This window comes from Pristiophorus japonicus, chromosome 1 (genome assembly GCF_044704955.1).
Source record: "Pristiophorus japonicus isolate sPriJap1 chromosome 1, sPriJap1.hap1, whole genome shotgun sequence".
In the NCBI taxonomy this organism is placed as follows: domain Eukaryota; kingdom Metazoa; phylum Chordata; class Chondrichthyes; family Pristiophoridae; genus Pristiophorus; species Pristiophorus japonicus.
The window spans coordinates 226,972,523-226,988,872 of record NC_091977.1 but is presented as its reverse complement, the minus strand read 5'-3'; the positions used below and the strand labels follow the sequence as shown (position 1 = coordinate 226,988,872).

Below are 16,350 nucleotides of genomic sequence, written 5' to 3'. Positions count from 1 at the left end.
CTCGTGTCAACTTGAAAAATCTCACTCCAATCCAGCTTTAGTGATCCCAACCAATTTCTTCCTAGTAAGGCAGGCTTGTCTCCTGCCACTACTATTAGAGGCAAGCTCTGAATTTGATCCTTGTATTTCACCGGTACGGTGATACGACTTCCCACAGGAATGTTCTCTCCCGAGTAGCCTCGCAGCTCTATCTTGGATTTCTCCAATGGGAAATCATGCAATTTGTCGAGGTATAGTGACTCCGGTACTACACCCATGGATGCACCAGTGTCGATTTCTTGAATGGGTATCTTGAATCCTGCAACATCTATGATACTTTTCGAATCGTTGTCCGTTAACCTCGTGCTCCTGATGACGTTTAGCTCTAACAACTCCTCGTCCTGTTGTTTGTCTTCCATGCTATGTAGTCTCTGGGGATTTCTACTCATAGCTTTGAAAACTGGTTTACCCTTCAATTGGCATGCCTTCATAAGAGGCCCAGTTTTCCTGCAGAAGAAACACTCTGCCTTCACATATGGACAACTTTGAGCAATGTGTTGTCCCAGGCACCATTAGCAGGACTCCAATGCTCTGTTAACATTTCCAGTTTCTGAGACTTTGTGCCCCCACTGTCTTTTATTTTGAACCTCCAGGCAATTCACCTCGGTTGTCTGATGACTGAAAATAGTATGAAATTCTTGGGAATATTGGTCGGCCATGCTCATTGACATAGCTGTCTGATAAGCTAAATCAAAAGTCAAGTTAGGCGTTGTCAATAACTTGCTTCTGATCACATCATTTTTCATCCCACAAAGCGGTCACGCAATGCTCGGTCCTGAAAGTCTCTGAAATTACAGTGAATAGATAGCTTTTTTAATACTACAATGTACTCACTGATATTTTCTTCGGCCTTCTGATTTCGTATTCCAAAACAATAACTTTCAGCAATTTCTTAAGGCACGGGGCTGTAGTGCTGCTCTAACTTTGTTAGAATCTGTTTCAGAGTTGTAGCCTTTGGCTTGTCAGGCACAAGCAAATTTATCAGCGTTTCATATAACTCAGGCCCTGCCTCAGTTAAGAAAATCGCCCTTTTTCATTGCAACACCGCCCGGTTATTGTCTTCATTATCGGGGATTTCAATGATATTATTTGCTGTGATAAACATTTCTAACCGATCCACATACGCTTTGAAACTTTCATTGTCGCGTTGAATTTCCCCCAAATGTCCTATTACTCCCATAGGTGGGGCCATTCTGGACTCTGGCAATTCAAACAAGTGTGCTTGTAATTTACCTCGGATTTGTAGCTGTTAATCAAAACAGATAAGCTCCCAAAGTCTCTCTGTCGGCTGGCTGAATCCTTCACCAACAAAAATTTCAGCTTTGTTTTATCCAATTAATCCCATTCTCGCCGCCATTTGTGATATTTCTAGAGAGCACACAGCACACACACAGCCTAAGATGGCAGAAGGTTCCAGAAGTCACCTGTCAGGTGACCTGGTCTGTTTATTATTAACAGCACTGGCTGCAGAAACACAGGAATCCACAGTGTGGAGCTACAGACATTACAATTGTTAATTTTAAAACTGAGATTGACAGATTTTTGTTAAGCAAAGGTATTAAGGGATATGGGGCAAAGACAGGTATATGGAGTTAGGTCACAAATCAGCCATGATTTCATTGAATGGTGGAGCAGGTTTGAGGGTCTAAATGGCCTCCTCCTGCTCCTATATTCCTATATTACAGCCCACGTGGTGGAGACTATAATCTATCCTGGTGTGACCATTGTCCCCTATCCAACAAGCTTTCTTCTCCCATTGACAAAAATCAGGGGAAATCAATACATGTGTTTTTGTAGATGAGAATTCCATGCCAATTAAAAATACAAAATTGAACTAAATTTGTCAGTATAAATAAATGTAAAAATACAAGCAATGAAACACAAAGCTCTAATTTTGTACTTGTTTCAATTTTTCACTGAAATTATTGATGGAGGAATTTAAAATATTTTCAGTCGCAGTAGATTTTTCTGATAGTACAACTATTATGTTACCACGTCCTTGTCTAATCTATTTGTATACAATTGATAATTGTAAGCAACTTTAACTGAATTGACAAACTAGATAATTCACTATTCCAGCCTGCTTAGAATGCCAGCTGATGTTTGCGAAGAGAGAAAGAAAGAAAGAAGGAAAGAGGAAAGGAAGAAAGAAAGACTTGCATTTATATCGTGCCATTCATGACCTCAGGGCATCTCAAAGCGCTTTACAGCCAATGAAGTACTTTTTGAAGTGTAGTCACTGTTTTAATGTATTCACGATTTTAACACATCTATCAAATCTCCTCTTAGCTTTCTCTGCTCCAAGGAGAACAACCCCAGTTTCTCCAGTCTATCCATGTAACTATAATCCCTCATCCCTGGAACCATTCAAATAAATATCTTCTGTACCCTCTCCAAAGCCTTCACGTCCTTTAAAATATGGTGCCCAGAATTGGACACAATACTCCAAGCTGGAGCCAAACTAGTGTTTTATACAAGTTTAACATAACTTCCTGGCTTTTGTACTCTATGCCTCTATTTATAAAGCCCAGGATCCCATGTGCTTTATTAACTTCTTTGTTAACCTGTTCTGTCACCTTCAAAGATCTGTGCACAAGCACCCGCAGGTCTCTCTGTTCTTACACCCTTTTAAAATTGTACCATTTAGTATGTATTGTCTCTCCTTATTCTTCCTACCTGTATCACCTCACATTTCTCTGCATTGAATTTCGTCTGCCATGTGCCGCCCATTCCACCAGCCTGTCTATGTCTTCTTGAAGTTTATTACTATTCTCCTCAATGTTTACTACACTTCCAAGTTTCGTGTCATCTGCAAATTTTGAAATTGTGCCCTGTACACCCGCGTCCAAGTCATTAATGTATATCAAAAACAACAGTGGTCCTAATATTGAACCTTGGGGAACACCACTGTATACCTCCTTTCAGTCCGAAAAACAGCCATTCACCACAACTCTCTGTTTTCTATCCCTTATCCAATTGTGTATCCGTGCTGCTACTGCTCTTTTTATGTTATGAGCTTCAATTTTCTAACAAGCCTAATCTGTAGTCCCTTTATCAAAAGCCTTTTGAAAGTCCATATATAAGAACATAACAACATAAGAAAGAGGAGCACGAGTAGGCCATTTGGCCCCTTGAGCCTGCTCTGCCATTCAATAAGATCATGGCTGATCTGATCCTGGACTCAGCTCCATTTCCCTGCCAGCTCCCCATAACCCCTTACTCCCTTATCACTCAAAAATCTGTCTATCTCCACCTTAAATATATTCAATGACCCAGCCTCCAGAGACCTCTGGGGCAGAGAATTCCATCGATTTACAATCCTCTGAGAGAAGAAATTTCTCCTCATCTTAGTTTTAAAAGGGTGGCCCCTTATTCTAAGACTATGTCCCCTAGTTTTAGTTTCCCCTATGAGTGGAAATATCCTCTCTGCATCCACCTTGTCGAGCCCCCTCATTATCTTATAAGTTTCAATAAGATCACCTCTCATTCTTCTGAACTCCAATATGTATTGGCCCAACCTACTCAACCTATCTTCATAAGTCAACCCCCTCATCTCCAGAATCAACCTAGTGAACCTTCTCTGAACAGCCTCCAATGCAAGTATATCCTTCCTTAAATACTGAGACCAAAACTGTACGCAATACTCCAGGTGTGGCCTCACCAATACCCTGTACAGTTGTAGCAGGACTTCTCTGCTTTTATACTCCATCCCCCTTGCAATAAAGGGCAACATTCCATTGGCCTGATTACTTGCTGTACCTGCATACTAACTTTTTGTGTTTCATGCACAAGCACCCCCAGATCTCTTCTGTACTGCAGCACTTTGCAATTTTTCTTCATTTAAATTATAATTTGCTTTTCTATTATTTCTGCCAAAGTGGATAACCTCACATTTTCCCACATTGTACTCCATCTGCCAAATGTTTGCCCACTCACTTAGCTGTCCATATCCCTTTGCAAATTTTTTTGTGACCTCCTCACAATTTGCTTTCCCACCCATCTTTGTATCATCAGCAAACTCGGCTACATTACACTCAGTCCCTTCATCCAAGTCATTAATATAGATTGTAAATAGTTGAGGACCCAGCACCAATCCCTACGGCACCCCACTAGTCACTGTTTGCCAACCGGAAAATTACCCATTTATCCCGACTCTCTGTTTTCTGTTAGTTAACCAATCCTCTATCCATGCTAATATATTACCCCCAACCCGTGAACCTTTATCTTGTGCAGTGAGCTTTTATCATGTGCAGTAACCTTTTATGTGGCACCTTATCGAATGCCTTCTGGAAATCCAAATACACCACATCCACTGGTTCCCCCTTATCCACCCTGCTCGTTACATCCTCAAAGAACTCCAGCAAATTTGTCAACCATGATTTCCCGTTCATAAAACCATGCTAACTCTGCTTGATTGAACTATGCTTTTCCAAATGTCCTGCTATTGCTTCCTTAATAATGGACTCCATAATTTTCCCAACGACAGATATTAGGCTAACTGGTCTATAGTTTCCTGCTTTTTGTCTGCCTCCTTTTTTAAATAGGGGCATTACATTTGCGGTTTTCCAATCTGTTGGGACCGCCCCAGAATCCAGGGAGTTTTGGTAGATTATAACCAATGCATCCACTATCTCTGCAGCCACTTCTCTTAAGACCCTGGGATGTAAGGCATCAGGTCCAGGGGACTTGTCCGCCTTTTTTCCATTATTTTACCTAGTACTATTTCAGCAGTGATAGTGATTGTATTAAGTTCCTCCCTACCTATAACCCCTTGATGATCCACTATTGGGATGTTTTTAGTGTCTTCTACCGTGAAGACTGATACAAAATATTTGTTCAATGTCTCTGCCATTTCCCTGTTCTCCATTATTAATTCCCCTTATGTACCTGTAGAAACTCTTACTATCTATTTTTATATTTCGTGCTAGTTTACTTTCACAATCTATCTTCCCTCTCTTAATCATTTTTTTAGTCATTCTCTACTGGCTTTTAAAAAATTCCCAATCTCTGGCCTCTCACTAGTCTTGGCCACATTGTATGCCCTTGTTTTCAATTTGATATCTTCCCTTATTTCCTTAGTTAGCCACGGATGGTTATCCTTTCTCTTACAGTCTTTCCTTCTCATTGGGATATATTTTTGTTGTGAGTTATGAAATATCTCCTTAAATGTCTGCCACTGCTCATCAACCATCCCATTCTCTAGTCTGTTTTCCAAGTTCGCTTTAACCAACTCTGCTTTCATACCTTTGAAGTCCCCTTTATTTAAGCTGAGGGCATGGTTAGAAATTCAACCATATTATGGTCACTCATTCCTAGAGGATCTTTTACTACGAGATTTATTAATCCTGCCTCATTACACAGTACTAGATCTAAGATAGCCTGTACCTGGTTGGTTCCGCAACGTACTGTTCAAAGAAACTATCCCGGATACACTCTATGAACTCCTCCTCAAGGCTACCCTGACCAATTTACTTATCCAATCAATATAAGAACATAACATAAGAAATAGGAGCAGGAGTAGGCCATACGGCTCCTCGAGCCTGCTCTGCCCATTTAATAAGATCATGGCTGATCTGATCATGGACTCAGCTCCACTTCCCCGCCCGCTCCCCATAACCCCTTATCCCCTTATCATTTAAGAAACTGTCTATTTCTGTCTTAAATTTATTCGACAGCTCTTTGCGGCAGCGAATTCCACAGATTAACAACCCTCAGAGAAGAAATTTCTCCTCATCTCTGTTTTAAATGGGCGGTCTTTTATTATAAGATCATGCCCTCCAGTTCTAGTCTCCCCCATCAGTGGAAACATCCTCTCTGCATCCACCTTGCCAAGCCCCCTCATAATCTTATATGTTTCAATAAGATCACCCCTCATTCTTCTGAATTCCAATGAGTAGAGGCCTAACTTACTTAACCTTTCCTCATGTCAACCCCCTCAACCCCGGAATAAACCTAGTGAACCTTCTCTGAACTGCCTCCAAAGCAAGTATATCCTTTCGTAAATATGGAAACCAAAACTGCACACAGTATTCCAGGTGTGGCCTAGCTGTAGCAAGACTGCCCTGCTTTTACACTCCATCCCCTTTGCAATAAAGGCCAAGATACCATTGGCCTTCCTGATCACTTGCTGTACCTGCATACTAACCTTTTGTGTTTCATGCACAAGTACCCCCAGGTCCCGCTGTACTGCGGCACTTTGCAATCTGTCTCCATTTAAATAATAACTTGCTCTTTGATTTTTTTCTGCCAAAATGCATGACCTCACACTTTCCAACATATGAAGGCTAAAATCACCCATGTTTATTGCCGTTCTTTTCATACAAGCCTCCATTATTTCTTGATGTATACACATCCAACATGTAGCTACTGTTAAGGGGCCTATAGACTATGCCCACCAGTGACTTTTTCCCTTTATTATTCCTTATCTCCACCCAAACTGATTCAACATCTTGATCCTCTGAGCCAATATTGTTTCTCACTAACACACTGATCCCATCCTTTATTAACAGTGCTACCCCATCTCCTTTTCTTTTCTGTCTGTCCTTCCGAATTGTCAAATATCCCTGAGTATTTAGTTCCCAGTCCTGGTCACCTTGCAACCATGTCTCTGTAATAGCTATCAGATCATACCTATTTGTATCTATTTGTGCCATCAACACATCTATTTTGTTACGAACGCTACATGCACTTAAACAAAAAGCTTTTAAATTTGTTTTTTTACCCTTTTTTCCTGCTTGTTTCCTCTGTCCTTCAAACTCACTTTCTAGATTTTTGCTTTCTAATTCCAGCTTTACTCCCCTCCCTACTGAATCTATTAGCAGGTTCCCATCCTCCTGCCAAGCTCGGTTAAACCCTCCCCAACAGCACTAGCAAACCCCACCCCGCCCGCGAGGATATTGGTCCCGGCTCTGCATCATCAACGGCACTGCCCTCTCATCCACCCTCTCTATTAACTCATTAAAAACTCAATCAAGTTAGTCAAACACAATTTACCCTAAACAAATCTGTGCTGGCGCCCCTTTATTTTTTTTAAAATAAACATTAACTCAAGCGCCCACTAATTTAGGGGGACATTCCAAACACTTTCAAACAAGTGCCCTTTTTTTGGTTTTTTTTGGTGTTTTTTTGGGGGGGTTTTTGGGTTTTTTTTGGGGGCACTAAAAGCATAAACTTACAAGTGGCCCCTATAAAAGGGGAGGGGGACACTAAAACCGGCAATTAAAACAAATTAAACTTTTAAAACATATAAAATCAAATTAAAATTTGGTTGCCGAGGGTGATAATGCACTCCAGTCCCTCCGGCGCCCACCTCTCGCGGAAGGCCGCAAGCAGCTCCCCTTTATTAGTCCATGCTTGTCCAAGTGGCTGTTAATTTTCTCCTGGATTATTGTTTCTAAAAGCTTCTCCACCACCGACATTAAACTGACTGGGCTGTAATTGCCAGGTTTATCCTTCTCCCCTTTTTTAAACAAGGGTGTAACATTTGCAATCCTCTAGTCATTTGGCACCATCCCTGTGCCTAAGGAGGATTGGAAGATTGTGGCCAGCACCTCTGCAATTTCTACCCTTATTTCCCTCAGCAATCTACAATGCATCCCATCCGGACTCAATTACTTATCTACTTTAATTATCACCAGCCTTTCTGATACCTCCTCTATCTATTTTTATCCCAGCGACCTCCTTGTTTACCGTAGGTTGACAAAGTCCTCTTACTTAGTAAACACCGTGCAAAATACTCATTTAGTATCTCAGCCATGCCTTCTGCCTCCACCAATTGTTCTCCATTTTGGTCCCTAAGTGGCTCCACCACTCCTCTGACAACCCGTACTGTTAATATGCCGATAGAAGACCTTTGGATTCCCTTTTATGTTAGTCGGCAACCTATTCTTGTGCTGACTCTTTGCCCCACTTATTTCCTTTTTTCAATTCTCTTCTGTATTTTTATATTCAGCCTGATTCTCCCTTGTATTATCAAGCTGACATCTGCCTTTTTCTGCTTCATCCCACTCTCTAACTCCTTCGTCATCCAGGAAGCTCTGGCTTTGGCTGCCCTCCCTTTCCCCCTTACAGGAATGTACCTAGACTGTACTCGAATCATCTCCTCTTTAAGGGCTGCCCATTGCTCCATTACATTTCTGCCTGCTAGCCTTTGATTCCAATTTGCCCGAGACAGATCCCTCCTCAATTCGTTGACATTAGCCCTCCTTCAGTTAAGTATTTTTATTCCAGATTGCTCCTGGTCATTCTCCATAACTACTCTAAATCTTACAACACTATGATCACTATTCCCAAGATGCTCTCCAACTGTGACATTCTTCACTTGACCTATTTCATTCCCAGGACTAGATCCAGCAATGCCTCTTTCTTTCTGTCTTTCTATGTATGCTTGGGTTTACTAGCCACCAGGTGGCGCCACTGTCAGAGGTCATTGGGCTGTGTGCACGTGTGTATGGCCCAGGTATAAAAGGCAGCCATCTTATAATGTAATCACTTTGGGCTCTAATAAAGTAGAGCCAGGTTTGTACCTGTTCGGAGTTTACAGCATTCAGTATATTGAGTTATTACATACACAACATTTGGCTACGAGGTAACAAGAACCTTCGCATGCAAAAATGAGCACAATTGGAATTCTGGAGCAATTGGTGGAGGGAGAAGATTGGGCAGACTTTGTAGCCCACTTGAACCAGTACTTTGTGGCCAACAAAATGGAGAAAGAGGCAGACGCAGTTCGGCGCCTGGCGGTCCTCCTCACAGTTTGTGGTCCGAAAATCTATCGACTCATAAAGAATCTCCTCTCGCCCTTAAGTCCTACGGACAAGGTCGATGAAACATTGTGTGCTCTGGTACGTGACCATCTCAAACCAGATGACGACATCATCATCTCAAGATATTGATTCTATACGCACGTTCGTTCTGAGGGTCAGGAAGTATCGGAATTTGTTGCCGATCTAAGACGTCTAACTGGAACGTGTAAGTTCAAAACTGCATTGGCAGACATGCTGCGGGACTTCTTTGTAATTGGCATCAACCACGGGGTGATCCTGCATAAGTTACTGGTGGCGGAGATGCTGGATTTGAGCAAGGCCATCACGATTGCCCAATCATGCATGACGATGGACAAAAGCTTAAAGCAGATATCATTGAAAAATTGGAAGTCAGCAAGTACTGTAAACAAGATAGTATCGTCGTTTGGCAGTGCTGCATATGGCAGGGCCTACCCGACTGTGTACGCAAAACCTGTGGCTGCTCAAAGTCTGCCAACGGGAATGCATCCGATATCACCATGTTGGCGTTGTGGGGGAAATCATCAGCATCATCAGTGTCGGTTTAAACAGTATATTTGTAAAGGCTGTTCAAGAGTGGGGCATCTCCAGCGCATGTGTCCGCAACTGAGCAAGCGTGCTGCGACACACCACATGGAGGATGATGACCAGCCTAGCGCGGATCCGGATATGCAATCCGAGATACCAGAGGAGGGAGTGTATGGACTGTATTCGTTCCTAACAAAGAGCCAACCGATAATGATTAATGTAAAACTTAATGGTGTGCCGATATCGATGGAATTGGACATGGGTGCGAGTCAATCAATAATGAGCCAGAGGACATTCAACAGGCATTGGGATACTAAGGCTGTGAGGCCTAAGCTGAGTCCAGTCAATGCCAATTTGCGTACGTACACTAAAGAACTCATAACGGTGATTGGCAGTGCAGTAATCAAGGTGTCGTATGATGGTGTGGTTCACGATTTATCATTATCGATTGTTCCAGGCCATGGTTCAACGGTGTTCGGCAGGAACTGGTCAGAAAAAATCAAATGGAACTGGAACGAGATCAAAGCATTGTCGTCGGAGGATGATACTCCATGTGCTCAAGTGCTGAGCAAGTTCCACTCGCTGTTTGAACCAGGCATCGGCAATTTCACGGAAGCCAAGGTGCAGATCCACATGGACTCGGATGCAAGACCCATCCATCATAAAGCTCGGGCAGTGCTGTATATGATGAGGGAGAAGATCGAAATAAAACTGGACAGACTCCAGCATGAAGGGATCATATCACCGGTCGAATTTAACGAACGGGCCAGCCCCATTGTTCCCATATTGAAAAATGATGGCACTGTCAGGATTTGTGGGGACTACATGGTTTCAAAACAGGACCAATACCCATCGAAGAAACTATGTGCATCAACACTCATAAGGGACTGTTTATCTACAACAGGTGCCCCTTTGGAATTCGCTCAGCTGCAGTCATATTTCAGAGGAACATGGAGACTCTACTGAAGTCCTTCCCCAGAACCGTCGTGTTCCAAGATAGAAACATAGAAACATAGAAAATAGGTGCAGGAGTAGGTCATTCGGCCCTTCGAACCTGCACCACCATTCAATAAGATCATGGCTGATCATTCACCTCAGTATCCCTTTCCTGCTTTCTCTCCATACCTCTTGATCCCTTTAGCCGTAAGGACCATATCTAACTCCCTGTTGAATATATCCAATGAACTGGCATCAACAACTCTGCGGTAGGGAATTCCACAGGTTAACAACTCTCTGAGTGAAGAAGTTTCTCCTCATCTCAGTCCTAAATGGCTTAGATGACATACTGGTCACAGGTCGTGACTCCGCCGAACATCTGAACAACCTGGAAGAGGTTCTACATCGTCTGGACAAAGTGGGACTCAGACTGAAACGTTCGAAGTGCATCTTCATGCACCGGAAGTCGAATTCCTGGGGAAGAAAATTGCTTGCTGCTGACGGTATCAGGCTACGGACTCGAAAACCAAGGCGATTAAAAATGCACGCAAGCCTCAGAATGTGATGGAGCTGCGTTCGTTCCTTGGTCTACTCAACTACTTTGGTAATTTCTTACCTAGATTGAGCACCTTATTAGAGCTACTGCACATGCTGCTAAGAAAAGGCAACAACTGGGTTTGGGGTGCGTCTCAAGGTAGAGCTTTGAAAGCTACTAATCTGCTTTGTTCTAACAAGCTGCTGGTACATTATGATCCACGTAAGCGTCTAGTATTGGCCTGTGATGCTTCGTCATATGGAGTTGGTCCAACAAGCTAATGAGTCAGGCAAATTACAATCTGTTGCATATGTTTCAAAAAGTTTGTCAAAGGCAGTAAGAGCCTACAGTATGGTAGAGAAAGAAGCACTAGCCTGTGTGTATGGGGTTAAAAAGATGCATCAGTACCTGTTTGATCTTCGGTTTAACTGGAAACAGATCACAAGCCATTCATTTCATTGTTTTCGGAAAACAAAGGTATCAATACCAATGCATCGTCCATATCCAGAGGTGGACGCTGACATTATCTGCCTATGATTATGTCATTCACCGTAGACCTGGCAGCCGTCTGCCGTTGCCCACACCAGCAGACCTACTGTTAGTCAAGGATGCTTTTGAAAATGAAGGAACCCCTGTCACGGCTCAACAAGTTAAGACCTGGATCAGCCAGGACCCGATATTATCGGTTGTGAAACGTTGTATCCTTAGTGGTGATTGGTCTGCCATATCCAAGCAAGTGTGTGAGGAGACCAAACCTTACATCCGTCGCAAAGACGAACTATCCGTTCAATCAGATTGTATACTGTAGGATAATCGTGCTGTTATGCCCAAGAAAGGCAGAGAAAAATTTGTGCATGATCGACATAGCACACATTCTGGTATTGTCATGATAAATGCCATTGCCAGGTCTCATGTATGGTGGCCTGGAATTGACTCTGATCTGGAATCATGTGTGCATCAGTGCAACACTTGCATGTAGCTTAGTAAAGCACCAGCGGAATTGCCACTGAGTCTGTGGTCGTGGCTATCTAAACCATGGTCCAGGATCCACATCGACTTTACAGGTCCCTTCCTAGGAAAGATGTTCTTAGTTGTGGTGGATGCTTATTCCAAGTGAATAGAGTGTACAATCATGTCATCCAGCACATCCACAGCTACCATTGAGAGCCTTCTTGTCATGTTTGCTACACATGGTCTGCCTGACATCGTTGTAAGCGACAACGGATCTTGCTTCACCAGTATGGAGTTTCAAGAGTTCATGAAACTCAATGGTATCAAACATGTGAGGTCAGCACCATTCAAACCCGCATCCTATGGACAAGCAGAGCATGCAGTCCAAACCATCAAACAGAGTATGAAACATGTAACTCAAGGTTCACTGCAAACTCGCTTGTCACGCATATTGCTTAGTTACAGGACGCTTACCAGGGTCTCCACTGCTGAACTATTGATGAAGAGAGGTCTCAAGACCAGGCTCTTTCTTGTCCACCCTGACTTGAATAATCATGTCGTATACAGACGTCAAAGTCAGCAAGGGTATCATGATCGCACTACTGTGTCACGTGACATTTCTATCAATGATCCTGTGTATGTACTGAATTATGGTCAAGGTCCCAAATGGATCGCCGGTATTGTTACGGTCAAGGAGAGTAACAGAGTGTTTATCGTTAAGCTCAAGAATGGGCAGACATGCAGGAAACATGTCGATCAGATAAAGCTGCAGCACACACATGAACCGGAACAGTCTGAGGAAGACACAATCAGTGACCAACCAACCTACCCTCAGTCATCAGAGGATTCCGCTGTCATCAGTGAATCTGGACTTTCAATCACTGACATGGTCAACGAATCTGAACTTTTAATCCCTGACATGGTCATTACCACTCCCATCAGATCGGCTACCCAGCCCCCAGTCATAACAGACTCAGATGCTCGCCCAAGGCTAGAGTTGAACTGAGACGATCAACTCGGGAGCGGAAAGCCTCGGAGCGTCTCAATTTGTAAAAAGACCGTTACTAATATCTTAAAGGGGGATATTGTCATGTATGTATGCTTGGGTTTACTAGCCACCAGGTGGCGCCACTATCAGAGGTCATTGGGCTCGGCGCACGTGTGTGCGGCCCAGGTATAAAAGGCCAGCCATCTTGTAATGTAATCACTTTGGGCCCGAATAAAGTAGAGCCAGGCTTGTACTTGTTCGGAGTTTATAGTATTCAGTCTATTGAGTTATTGCATACACAACACTTTATTTCTCACTTTCTCTCTTTCTCTCTTTTTCTCTCTCTCTTCACACCAGGTACCTAACAATAAGCTCGGGATGGAGTTCATACTCTGTAGCAAACTAAATAATCCAATGCCTGAGACAGCCGGGTCTATAAAACTCCATGGTCCAGTTCATGATTGACCATCCAGCAAGCTAATTAATGGGATTTTTAATGGGTAGACATGACATTGAACTCACACCACTCGACTCCAGATACTCCTTCAAGCTAGCGCTAGAATGGGCAAAGTGGTCCTAACTGGACAAGCAGTAGGGTGCTTCTCAACTGTGCGCTTTTAGCTGATTAAAGTCCAGCAGAGTCCACTTACGTGGACACTTAAAGGGTACAGGAGAATAGGGTCTTGCCAACATACAACTGAATTTATTGTCTTAGGTAAGTGGGATGTCTCCCCTAATGTACTTAAGAAATTAAGAATTAGGAGCAGCAGTAGATTTATCCTGAGACTATGTCCCCTAATTCTAGATTCTCCAACCAGGGGAACCAACCTCTCAGCATCTACCTTGTTTCAATGAGTTCACCTCTCTCTCTTCTAAGCTCCAGACAGTATAAGCCCATTCTACTCAATCTCTCCTCATAGGACAGCCCTGTTATCCCAGGGATTATTTTAATGAACCTTCATTGCACCGCCTCTAGGGCATGTATGTCCTTTCTTCGATAAGGAGACCAAAATTGTGCACAGTACATCATGTGTGGTCTCACCAAAGCCCTGTACAATTGTAGTAAGACTTTCTTACTTTTGTACTCCAACCACCTTGCAATAAAGGCCAACATGCCATTTGCCTTCCTAATTGCTTGCTGTACCTGCATGCTAATTTCCTGTGTTTCCTATACAAGGGTACCTAAATCTCTCTGAACACCAATATTTATTAGTTTCTGACCATTCAAAAAATATTCTGTTTTCCTATTCTTCCTACCAAAGTGAATAACCTCACATTTCCCCACATTATACTCCATCTGTCACCTTATTACCCACTCACTGTGGAATATAACCTGTCTATACCCCTTTCCAGGTTCTTTGTGTCCTCACAGCTTATTTTCCCATCTAGCTTTGTACTGTCAGCAAACTTGGATACATTGCACTCAGACCCTTCATCTAAGTCATTAATATAGATTGTAAATAGCTAAGGCCCAAGCACTGATCCTTGCGGTACCCCACGATTACAGCCTGCCAACTGGAAAATTATCCATTTATCTCTACTCTATGTTTTCAGTCCATTACCAATCCTCTATCCATTACCCCCAACCCCTTATCTTGCGTAGCAACCTTTTATGTGGCATCTTATTGAATGCCTTTTGGAAATCCAAATATACTACATCTACTGGTTCCCCTTTATCTACCCTGCTAGTTACATCCTCAAAAAAGCTAATAAATGTATTAAACACGAATTCCCTTTCATAAAACCATGTTGACCCTGCCTAATCATATTTTGATTTTCTGCGACGTCCTTAATAATGAATTCCAACATTTTCCCAATGACTGATGTCAGGCTAACTGGCCTATAATTCCCTGTTTTCTCTCTCCCTCCTTTCTTTGAATAGCGACATTACATTTGCTACCAATCAATCCGTTGGGACCATTCTAATATCTAAGGAATTTTGGAAGATCACAACCAATGCATCCACTATCTCTGCAGCCACCTCTTTTAGAACCCTAGGAATGTAAGCCATCAGGTCCAGGAGATTTGTCGGCTTTTAGTCCCATTAGTTTCTCAAATACTTTTTCTCAACTATATTAATTACTTTAAGTTTCTCACTCTTCATAGCTCCTTGGTTCCCCAGTACTTTTGGTATGTTTTTTGTGCCCTCTACTGTCATTTCCTTATTCCCCATTATAATTTCCTGTGTCTTAGCATCTAAGGGACCAAAGCTTAGTTTTGCTACTCTCATCCTTTTTACATACTTGTAGAAGCTCTTACAATCTGTTTTTATATTTCTTGCTAGTTTATTATTTTCTATTTTCTCCCTTTTTTAGCAATTTTTGTCATCCTTTGCTGGTTTCTAAAGCTCTCCCAATCCTCAGGCTTATTATTACTCTTCACAACATTATAAGCCTCTTCTTTTAATCTAATACTATCCTTAACTTCTTTAGTTCACCACGGATGGATCACTTTTCCCATGGAGTTTTTATTTCTCAATGGAAAGTATATTCGTTGAGAATTTTGGAATATATCTATAAATGTTTCCCACTGCTTATCTACTGTCAAACCTTTAATCTAGTTTCTCAATCTACCTTAGCTAACTCACCCTCATACCTATGCATTTGACTTTATTTTAAATTAAGACTTTCATTTCCGTCTGAAGTATTTCACTCTCAAACTCAGTGAAATTTTATCATATTATGATCACTCTTCCCCAGAAGATCCTTTACTATGAGATTACTAATTAAGCCTGTCACATTACATAATACAAAATAGCCTGTTCCCTGGTTGGTTCCATGATGCATTGTTCTAACAAATTGTCTTGAATGCATTCCATGAACTCATCCTACAGACTACCTTTGCCAATTTGATTTGCCCAGTCTATATGAAAATTAAAAACCCCATGATTATTGTATTACCTTTGTTACAAGTTCCTATTATTCATTGATTAATACTCTTTCCAACGGTATAACTACTGTTTTGGGGCCTTAAAAACTATTCCCACTATTTTTTCTGCTCCTTGTTATTGCTCATCTCCACCCATACCGATTCTACATCCTGATCTTCTGAGCCAAGATTCTTTTTCACTAGTGTCCTCATGCCATCCTTTATTATCAGGGCTACTCCCCTCCTTTTCCATTCTGTCTGTCTTTTCGAAATGTCAAATACCTTGGAATATTTAGTTCCCAACCTTGGTCACCTTGCAACCATGTCTCTGTAATGGCTATTACATCAAAAGGTGAAAGAGAATGCACTCCATAACTATATTTTGTAAATTTCTCACTCTTTAAGTAGATTTCTCTTTACCGATGCAGATTTCTTTAGCATGGCTATTGGTTTTTATAAGTGTCATATGCTCATCAGATGGTCAAAATAAAAACTCCCAGTGCCAAAATCCCTCATCTGCATGGGCACAATATTTTAAACAATGGAAGGCAAATAGGAATATTAGCACATAGGAACTCCTACTACATAGGAGCAGGCCATTTAACTCCTCAAGGTTGTTCCGCCATTCAATTAGATCATGGTTGATCTGTATCTTAACTCCATCCACCTACCTTGGTTCTGTATCCCTAAATAAACTTGGCTAACAAAAATCTATAATTTCA

The 16,350-nt window shown here is 42.0% G+C and overlaps 1 protein-coding gene across 1 annotated transcript in view; it reads right to left on the bottom strand.

Annotated features, from left to right (window-relative positions):
- Positions 1–16,350, bottom strand: part of LOC139260830 (cilia- and flagella-associated protein 95-like) — a 68,449-nt gene that overhangs the window by 37,236 nt on the left and 14,863 nt on the right. The gene's annotated exons all lie outside the window — the stretch shown is intronic.